The sequence below is a fragment of the Gopherus flavomarginatus genome, chromosome 3 (assembly GCF_025201925.1).
Source record: "Gopherus flavomarginatus isolate rGopFla2 chromosome 3, rGopFla2.mat.asm, whole genome shotgun sequence".
Lineage (NCBI taxonomy): Eukaryota > Metazoa > Chordata > Testudines > Testudinidae > Gopherus > Gopherus flavomarginatus.
The window spans coordinates 86276507-86287047 of record NC_066619.1 but is presented as its reverse complement, the minus strand read 5'-3'; the positions used below and the strand labels follow the sequence as shown (position 1 = coordinate 86287047).

At 42.1% G+C, this 10541-nt stretch overlaps 1 protein-coding gene across 5 annotated transcripts in view; it reads left to right on the top strand.

Moving 5' to 3' along the window:
- The first annotated feature begins 2732 nt into the window (after nt 1-2732).
- The window catches only part of SPIN1 (spindlin 1), a 106258-nt gene continuing 98449 nt past the window's right edge, over nt 2733-10541 (top strand). Inside the window, exon 1 of one of the 5 annotated variants that reach the window (XM_050945960.1) lies at nt 2733-2996. The gene's annotated coding sequence lies outside the window, so the exon portion shown is untranslated. The other 4 variants (XM_050945963.1, XM_050945961.1, XM_050945959.1 and 1 more) reach the window with 4 other exon arrangements.

Sequence of the window (10541 nt, the reverse complement as noted above, 5' to 3'; positions counted from 1 at the left end):
TGCTTGTCACTGGCAAAGCATTGTGAGAGACAGTCCAGGCTGGAGAATTAAGGGGGCACAGCGGTCCCACAATTCCAGGTTGTACCCCTGAGAACCCATCACAGTGCTGGTTCAGATTACTGCTTCAACCATTCACCCAGTTTCATTATTAGAGCAATGATTGTTTGGCAGAGAAGAGTATGTTTGATCAGCTGATGTTCTCCGTGTATTGCTTGCATTTGTAAGGCTGTGAAAAGGTCTTGATGTTATATTCTTGGATGAATTAGCAGGGGAAAATTAACTATGATTGGGTGCTAATATGTTCTTATTTCTATATGGTTTCATCTGAAATCTTTGTTTTCATTTCTGGCTGTATGAGGTTTATGTTTTCACACTTGTTTATGCTGAGTAATTTTTCTGTCATAATAAATGTTCTTGACTTTTGTCCTCTCGAAAACTTTTATCATGACTTTAGCTGTGTACTTTGTGCAGATCTCATAAATTAAATAGACGGGTCATACTAATGTTTGGAGTGATTTTCAGGGAACTCGGAAGTGCTGCAGGAAGTGATGCTCATGATTCAATAGGCGACACTTTCACCTGCGAGTCTAGTGAAATGTAAAACAATGGTCCTATCCACTGGATTATATGTCACTTTCCACAAGAGATGTTGCCTCCTGGCTGAGTCATAGGTGAAATTCAAGGCTCTCAAAGGGAAGTTTCCCCCGGGAGCTGAAATTGGTGATGTGGAGTCAGAAATTTCATAGTTAATTTATTTAAAAAATTTACACAAGCCCTGTTTCTTTGAACAGTAGTAGGAACAAACTGCATGTAGACAACTCCCTTTTGCAGGGATTCCAGGTAAGGAACCACTTCCAGGTCCCAAGAGCTTCTCTTCAGGTGCTCATGCAGAGTTCACACCAAACTCAATATGACAGTTCAACACCCCTTCATTCAGCTCTCAATCTCTGAGTTTGAAACCTAAGATCCCTTGTCAGCTGACCCTTGCACTCTGGGACCCATACTACTTTGATTCCCTGAATATTACTTTTATAGCCTAGTACAGGGTTCAATAGAATGACATGAATAAGACACGTTTGGTGAAGTCTTCAACCTCTTTGGGAAGATGAACAGAAAGATAAGGTTTCAGAGTAGCAGCCATGTTAATCTGTATCCGCAACTGTCCGTAATGGGCTATTTTATCACTACAAAAGTTTTTCTCTTAATTAATTAGCCTCTTAGAGTTGGTAGGACAACTCCCACCTTTTCATGTTCTCTGTATTTGTATATATATCTCCTTACTATATGTTCCATTCTATGCATCCAATGAAGTGGGCTGTAGCCCATGAAAGCTTATGCTCAACTAAATTTGTTAGTCTCTAAGGTGCCACAAGTACTCCTGTTCTTTTTGAGAAATATAAGGGAAACTTACCTGCAAATTTCCTGAGTTTCTAGCATTTAGATTTTATTTTTAAACAATCTGCTGTTATTTTAAGTGTCAATGTATTCAGAACCTTCATAATAAATAAAATTCAAAATAAAAATAAAGATTTTTGGCTGGGAGACGACTTACATTTCTGCTCTCCCAATTTCCCCAGTTGAGCAATTTCTATGTAAAAGTCATCATTTCAATGCAATAATGAATATGTAAAAGTTTTAAACTTAATTTTTATATTCACAGTAATAATTATTGGCTTCTTGCATCCAGTACTTTTGGGATACTATTACATCAGTGACTGTACTGGAATGTGATATAGGCAGCTGCATTAGAATCAAGAAGTGAAAACAGAGTTGGGAACTAGAAATAACTGGCCAACATCAATATACTTCAAAAGTATGTGCGGAGAGTTGTTCTTTAAGCAGAAATGAAGAAGTTGCTTTCATAGGTCTTGAGAAGAAACAAGCATATTTGTATAATTAAATAGTAATATTTTACAACACTGAATTAATTCTACTCTTAAGATGTGAACATTACATGGCAGCTCATTTTGATTGAAACTGCAGCCAGACTTGCACACATCTTAATCTTCACTCTGTGTCCTAGAGATGAACAGGGATGCTGAAACATTGCCCTGTTAAGGAAGGAAAATGGGAGGAAATCTTGCTTTTTTATAGTAGGGTTGTATTTCTCTAATTGTACAACTGAGTTTTCCATTTATATACATATAATCTATATATAGATATATAGTTTCTGGCTTAGTTCCACTGAAATTACTAGAGATTCTGCTCTTCATTTGTCAGGAACAAGATCTAGCCCTATAGGTGAAGTGCCCCTACACACTGGTGGACGTTTCGGATTCCCCCCAACGTTTCATACAGTTCTGCAGAGAATTAGCATCACCGCCGTTAAGCAATGGGATGCATGAGGAAGCTTTAGCATCCCTCCTGCGTTGGCTCAGCGGCGAAGTTCCCATTGCCGTCAAAGATGGGGGCATCAGACTAGATGCCAAGACCGCTAGGTACAGGCAGGGCCGGGTAACACCGAGGAAACCCAGCAGTCGGTACGCGGTGGGGGCACGTGGCGCTTGCCCGCCCCGCGGTCCCGTCTCTAGCCGGCAGAGCAGAGCAGTTCGCTTGTCTAGGGAGAGCTGGCCACAACCACCGCGGTAGGAGGCAGGCTCAATCCGCGCAGGCGCACTGCTGCCCAGCTCAGGCAGCAAACGAGCATGGAGAGATGGGGAGAGGAGCTTCCTGCGCTCCTGTCGCAGTTAGGCAAGCTGAGTGCGCCTGCGCGCTGGGGAGGTGGAGGAGGGCGGGGCTGTATTTTGAACGGCTGGATGCGGGTGGCTCACTATTTGGCAGGAAGGTGAGGAGGCCTCTATCCTGGCAGCAAAGGCAAGGCGGGGAGCGGCGGCTCCAAATGTGGCAGAGGAGAGCAGCAGGCAGCGGCGGCAGAGGAGGGGGAAACACTAGAGAAGGGGCGCAGCTGTCTCCGCGGCGGAGCTGAGCGGCCTGGCGAGGCAGGGGGGCTCCGGCAGCTGCCGCTCTGGCACCCCCGGGCCCCTTCCGGCCAGCAGGTGAGAGCGAGAGCGAGTCTGTCACGCCGCGCTTGGCCTGGCCCAGTACCAGGCCGAGCCGGAGGGAGTCGCTGTGGGGGGAGCCGGAGCCGCCGCCGCTCCTAGCCTCCCCCTCCCCCGGGGCTGCCATTAGTTATTCACTCGCAGCTGGCCCCGCCCCTGGGCCCCCTCCCGGCCGTCGCTGTTGCGACTCAGCCTGGGGTGTGCAGGAAAAGGCCCCTGTGTGACCGCCCCTGCCCCGCCCCCTCGGGATCCGGGGAAGGGGTCCTCGCTCTGGTCCCCAATACCGCCCCCCGGGCTGCACCCTCCTCCCTCGCGACTGGGCTGCAAGCAGGGGGCCCCGCACGGGGGGAAGGGCCCCCTCGCTGGCAAAGCCCCAGAGTCAAGCCCCGCTCCCAGTTGTGCTGCAGCGTGTGTCTCTCCTGTCCCCCCCATGTGGCTGGGCGAGGGGGTGCGTCGCACTGGTGCCCGACTGGGATACGCGGGGGTTGGGGGCGCAGCTGTTGCGGTGGGACTGCGCCCGGCTCCCCGCTCCGGAGCGATACACGGCGCTGCAGCTATCTGAGACGCTCCGTGTGCGCGTGTGTGTGAGCGCGCCTGGCTCGGGCTCTGCTGGCTTCCTTTGTCTGCTGCTGCCGCCGCGCTCCCCTCCTCCCGCTCTCGGTACCTCTCTCCCTCCCGCCCCTTCGTCCTTCCCCCTCCCTCCCTTCCTTCCCCTCTCTCCCAGACTCCAAGCGCTGCTGCAGCTGCAGGTTTGTAAATACTGGACCAACACACACACAACATGGCTGACGCTCGCCCTGCTCTTCCACCAGGCTCTCCTCCTCTGTCTCTCTCCGTTTCTTAATGTTTCATCCGTACGTGCATTTCTGTCTCTCCCCCCATCCCTAATCTCCTTCCCCACCCCTCCCCCTCCAAAAGGAGGAAAAGCAATTCACCCTCCTTGCGCGCATGGCGGGATTTCAAGGGTAAGGATCCTTGCTTTGGAAGCTTTCTCCTTTCGCTTTGCTGTTTACAACAAAATGAAACCTAAAATCAGAGGGAGCCTGGCAAGGTCTGGGGCGGAGGGGGTTGAGGTGAATGGGGTGAGCCCTGCTGAGAGAGGCTTGATTGGAATGTGCGTGTCTTTTTCTCTTTAGGGAGGTGGTGGGGGTGGGGGAAAAACTGATGCACCAAAATGTTGGCAGAGATGAAATACTGTGTTGCACTTGCAGAATGCTCTAGAGCAGTTTCTTTCTTTTTCTTTAGAATGTGGCTCATTATAAAGAGATCAACCCAATATAGTCACTTAAAAAAGAACTGGATCACTTAGGTCAGAATGAGTGTTGGGTGGATAAAAATCATAATGTAGGCTTTTGGAATTTTTGGCTGTACCGTCTCCAATATAGTATCAATATCTTGAGGAGCTTTCATACCATAGGATCCAGAACTGGAATGGAGGCTTGCTGAATCCTCCTTTGCAATGCCAGGTTTGTTGTACAAATCTATTTGCCCTTGTGATAACCACATCTTGGCTGAAGGATGTTTCCTTTATAAAAGAAACATGATGCTGGATATGCCAGAAATCCAAAAAGAATTGTGAACTTCAGTGTGCTTTGTTGAACTGCAACAAGAAAGCATGTTTCCTTCTTACTTGCTCCTGGACTCTGCATGGAGTCCTAGCACTGGGCTAACATTCAGTCCCACACCCTCAGGCCTCAGTTATGCACAGCACCCCCTTCTGGCTTCCAGAAGAATGTCCTCAAATCAGTGGATAAATGATGATGAATTTCTAAACTAGATGCCAAAATAATGTTGTTTGATGGCAGTTTCTTGTGCATATTTTCCCCATTCTATAGTGACCTGGAGTAGAGCTGAATTTTTTTCTAGGTTAGTTTTAACAGTCACTTTTTAGTGCTTCCTAGGCCTCTTGCTACATGTTTTGTGACTTTAGTGGTAAACATTTAATTTTCAAAGCTTAAAGTTACGGTATAATGCTGCTGGTGTATTGTCTAAAATGAAGTTAACAGAGGTGAAACTAAAATTATTTCACGGACTTGGATAACATACACTGCAGACTTGTGTGGAATCATTGCAGTAACTTATTGATAGGCCTAACTTCCATTAATTTCTGAGTTGTGCTCCAAGGTGACATTTTAGCTTTTGTAGTTTTGGGTGGCCTGCTTTGCTTTGGAAGCTTCTGGTAGTTTCTAGAAGAGAAACAGACTGGTATATTTGCATTTGTATAGGTTTTGAAAGATAGTTAAGTGGAATTATATTTCTTGTGTTGGAATTAGATATGATGTGTTATACTGGCTGTATAAATATTCTACCATTTGTATCTCTATTACAAAATGTCAGTTGAGTAGAGGTGAAGTCCAAATTAGAAGATTATTTGGAATGTGTATCTAGGTCTGCTCTACTTCATAAAACAGGGGTATTGCAATATTCAGTTATTCCTTTAACCTCACAAGGTTCTTTAGTAATATCTGTGGAGCCATTAAAATGTTCTAATAGTAGTAGATGAATACTCTGAAGACTGCTGTGCATTACATATCAACAACACTTCAAAACTATTAATTCTTTTATTTTTATATGAAAAGCCTGCAGGTGTACTATGTATGTTCAAGTCCCCTCTCCTCCTTAGTCCTGTTGATATGCAGCTGCAGTCTTGTTGCAGAAGTAAAACTAACTTGAATCATGGAATTATTGTAACTGTTTCAATGGAATGTTAAATCAAAAGGTTTACCCATATAATTTATCAATGAAAACTGTCATTTATGTTGGAGCTGGATCTTGGTCTAGAAAGCTAACAACTAACTTTTCTTGCAGTTGAATAAATTCAGTTCATGGTTGCTTGGTATTGTTGTAGGTATCCTATAAGTAATTTTGTGTACCCTGTACATTTTACACTTTACAACATGAATTTTTTAGTTGTACAGATGAGTCCTAGCACAGAATGAAAGTCATTGATCTTTCTCAGTAGTGGTCTGATCTGGTCTGATTCTGCCCAGAGAATCCTCCCAATGTAATGTTAATCTCTTTTTCAAGTACAAATAGAGCAGGTGGGTGCCATTGGAGGACCACTTTTTGTATATTGGGGGGTTGGGAGACAATGAAATATAAAATTCAAAAAGCTGTCAAGGTTATTGTGCCTAAAAGACAAAGTATGGTATTGATAGAAAAACATAGAACAGAACAATGTGCATCAAGATTGAGGGATAGCTCAGTGGCTTGAGCATTGGCCTGCTGAACCTAGGGTTGTGAGTTCAATCCTTGAAGGGTCTGGGGCAAAAATCTGTCTGGCGATTGATTCTGCTTTGAGCAGGGGGTTGGACTAGATGACCTCCTGAGATCCTTTCCAACCCTGACATTCTATGATTCTATGAAGATTTAATATAAATTACTCATTAATATAACAGTATTGTAAAACAAGACTGAAACGGGAAGAACTTGTAAAACACCTATTGTACAGGTAGGCTAACAGGAGGAGGTGAAAAGTGGGAAACTTATAAACTGATTTACCCTTTATTAACACTTTTATCAGTGGATCTTGGTACAAACCGCAAATCATAATAGAGTGCGATTCTTCATTTTAGCACAGAGCTTCACAAATGATTAAATAAACTCTTAAGGTAATAGGCCATTTTAGTTCATATCCACTTGAACTCGTACAGCTCTTCTGTTTTAGCTGTTCATAAAGGTGTGTGAATAGTACCCTTCCATCATTCATCTTATTTGGTATCTTCCCCCCAGTAATAGCTGCCAAACCCTTCTTGCCATGATAAGATTGATAGAAATCTTGCTGATGCAATGTTTGTCAAACTTGCTGTAAAATATTTTAATGCATTACAGATAACTTCATTAAATTCCAACTTGTTTTGCCAAATAGGACTAAGATTTTGAAGAGCAAGACAGAACAGCTTATCTTTGCTATTAAAGTTGTGCTTTTGGTTTTACTCACAAACTTATTAGGAAGACCAAACTGACTCTGCTTGATAGTATGGGCAGGAAGGTATTTTGTATGTAATAATTTTAGATGATGGCCAAGATATCCTAATGTCGATGTGTCCAAAGGATGTTATCTGAAAAATGACGAATAAGGAGGCTTATTTTGTGTCTATCTGACCTTGTAGTATTAATGTGTTGGTGCTTTAGAATACCTGAGAGGAAGTAAACTTTCAGATCAAAATAGCAATAAAATACTATGATCGGCACAATTTTTTTCATACCATATGTAAAGGATTCATCTTTATTCTTTGAAGTGTTCTTATATTATTTTCATTATGTCACTTTGGGTGGTTTTAAACCAACTATTATATTGGATGTGAAAACCTGACTTTTACAGAAGATTTCTTAGTTGAAGATGAGAAAATAAGTCATATCTTTCTTTTGAGTAGTTGGCATAGACACATAGCTTGTACTTGAAAAATGTCAATCATTCAACTTGCTTTCATGTATGATTTAAAAGATCTCTGGTTATGGCTCTGTGGTAGTCCTGTTTCTTATTGCTCTGTTACTAGCTAGTAGTTTCTGCACATTCTTTAGCTCAAGAGAAACCTACCTAGACATCAGCATGTTGCATAACAAGACCATGAAGAATCAGAATTCATTTTATGAGTAAATATATCCTACTCCTCCCTCAACATATGATGAAGAATGAGGTTTTTAAAGCATCCTAGGGATTTGTCAGATATGCCATTAAAGTTTAATACAAGATGTGTCTAAAACCACTAGACTACTTTGAAAGTCTCAGCTGAGGCATTTACTTGAATTACTTGCAATATGTAGGACCGCTTTTGCCATATGGATGAATGTTACATATTAAACCAAAACAGGAAGCCAAATCCTTTAAGCCAGTTTAATTCTGAATTTAAGAATGTAATTGACTCTTCTAAAAGTGAAATTGACAAGTGTTGAAAATGTCTTCCTAACTGGAGACTCTTTCTATATTCCTCTTCTGCAGTGTGTGATGTGAAACTGGTGTAATTCCATACTAAGTAAGATCATACATATTTCCTTCCATCTACCATTTACTATTTTTTTTTTTTTTTTTTTTTTAGTGTAGTGGTAAGTCCAATTGCCACAATGCATTAATCACAGACACGGATGGTGGCAAAAGCTTATGTTTTAGAATATCTTATTCTTCAACACAAGGCCCCAGTATCTGCAGATCTTAGCAAGATGGTTATTGATGTCTATAGAATCATTTTACATCAATATGAGTAAATTTGGAAAAGATGAGGGGAGTTGTAAGTGAACTATAAAAGAGCAGCAATGCTCTACTAGAGATTTATTTCCTGAAGCATGCTTGAGACTTTATAGAGTTGTAGATGGATGTTTTGGGTTTGTGAAGGAAGGTGGCAAGACAAGACATCTCAGTGTTTTCAATTATGTATTTTTCAACTAACTGTTACATTGTGAGAAATGTTTAGAGATACTACTTTAGCTTACTATTCAAGAAACTAAGGTCAAGAACGACTGACAAATTATTTTAGATGTTCACAAAACTCTAATAAAGTTTTAATAAAGTTATCCTATAACACTCCTGTATTATCCATCATTGCTGAATGATGCGTACTGTTTAGGGCCTGACTGTGCAAGTGTTTACTGTCAAGTATAGTGCTTATTGCTATCAGAAGTCCCTCGACTTCAGTGCAGCACTGTTTGACAGCAGATGTGTGCGGGCTAAGGCACTTAGATTGTAATCTCATTGGAGAAGGGACTGGTTCCTTCCCCCCCACCCCCCAAATACCAGGCAGAGAATGATGATGGCATTTTTTTTTTGGTCTTCTATAAAATGGCCTTTTCTGTTCATTGAGTGATTTCATGATGGTGACTTGTGACATCATTACACTTAAATCTGGGAAGAATGTGCTGTCACAGTTATTGGGCTATCTACATCTCTGACCTTTCTTGATCTCTTCAAGTTCTCCTGGTGTCAGATCTCACCTTCACTTCTCTCTGCATAGAATCACATCCTCTTTACCACACAGAGTTGGCCTTAGGTGTCAGTCCAAAGTACAAACCATGATTACCTCAGCAGGCCCGAGTTATTTTCTGTACCTATAGTTCTACTCCTCGGAAGCAGTGGCAGGAGTGGTACCCATTTCGTGACCTTTGATCTCTTCTGTTCCCAGCCTTGATAAAACAGCTGTGTAATTTCAGCTATAGCAGTGGTTCTCAAACTTTTTTGTACTGGTGACCCCTTTCACATAGCAAGCCTCTGAGTGTGACATCCCACCCTTATATAAATGCTGTCTGCAAAGTGAGGCTCATGACCCCTCCGTGTAATAACTTCGCGACCCCCTGAGGGGTCCCGACCCCTAGTTTGAGAACCCCTGGGCAGAGCCTGGAAATAGGCAATTGTTGTGGAACTATCCCCTCTCCCCACCTGTTCATTGAGAGGTTGCTTATCTAGCTCCATTATGTTGCTTTCCTGCTTGTTATTCCAGCAGCTCCCTGTTAAACTGTGTTAAGTGATTTTGATATTCCGTCCATTCACTTCTCAGCAGTTGAAGACAATGAAACAATGAAGTTTGAGAGCTGCTGAGCTAGACAAATATATTGACACAAGAAACTGGTAACCCAGTTAACTATACAGTAACTTTACCTCACATACTGGAAGAATGTAAGAATGATACCTCAATAGAAATGTAAGAATGATACCTACTTAATAGAAAGTTCTGCTCTGTTTTGTAATGTGGGATGCATTTGCTTGCTGTATGGACTGACTTCCAATATTCACGAGCACTGGCAAATTGTATGAAGTCCATGTGAATGTCAGGTGTTCAGTATCTTTGAAAATCAGGCCATTAGTGACTAAAAATATTTTATGGTTGTTGGCACTGCAGGGCCAATACATCAACAAAAGGGTGAGCTATATTCTATTCTAGCTCATCAGTCAACAGAATTTTTAACTTCAGTTCCAGGGTTAAATTTTTCCCTCAGTTATATCTGGCATTGACTTGCCTACATATAAAAAGTACAGAATTTGCTCCACAATATCTTTACTACTACAGATGATTAAGCGGAAGGTCACAGCTTTAAAAAAAATATATATATATACTTTCTGAATGGTTACCTCTTTATGGTTACATAGAATCTACCCTAACAAAGATGGGAACATGCTTACCTATATTTTTGTTTTACTTCCCATTTGACACTGTTTTATGGTTAGTCAGTTTCACAGTTTCCTGTGGTGTTTGTGCAAGTCTGATACAGCAGCTAGACAGAGAAGCATACTTGTTTCTTTTAAGCGCACATAAACTGGCAGGGACACTTGAAGGGGAACATAATACCTGAGACGACGTCTGAATTTTTTAAAATAACTAGATTTCTAGTTGATTGTCACTTTAAGGCTGTCTTTCAGTCTTCACAAAACTTGAATTTCTGCATTTTTTTTTTCCAACCAGTCTTTTCCCCTCCTCACCCTTTTTTCACCTTGCCTTGGATTCTTTCTTCTGAAACAGATGTAGCTGTCAGTCTCCTTTATATTGTTTCAAAAACACCTCCCAAGCAACAAAAGTTTTAGCACTGAAAGGTGCCAGTATAGACAGTGGCTCC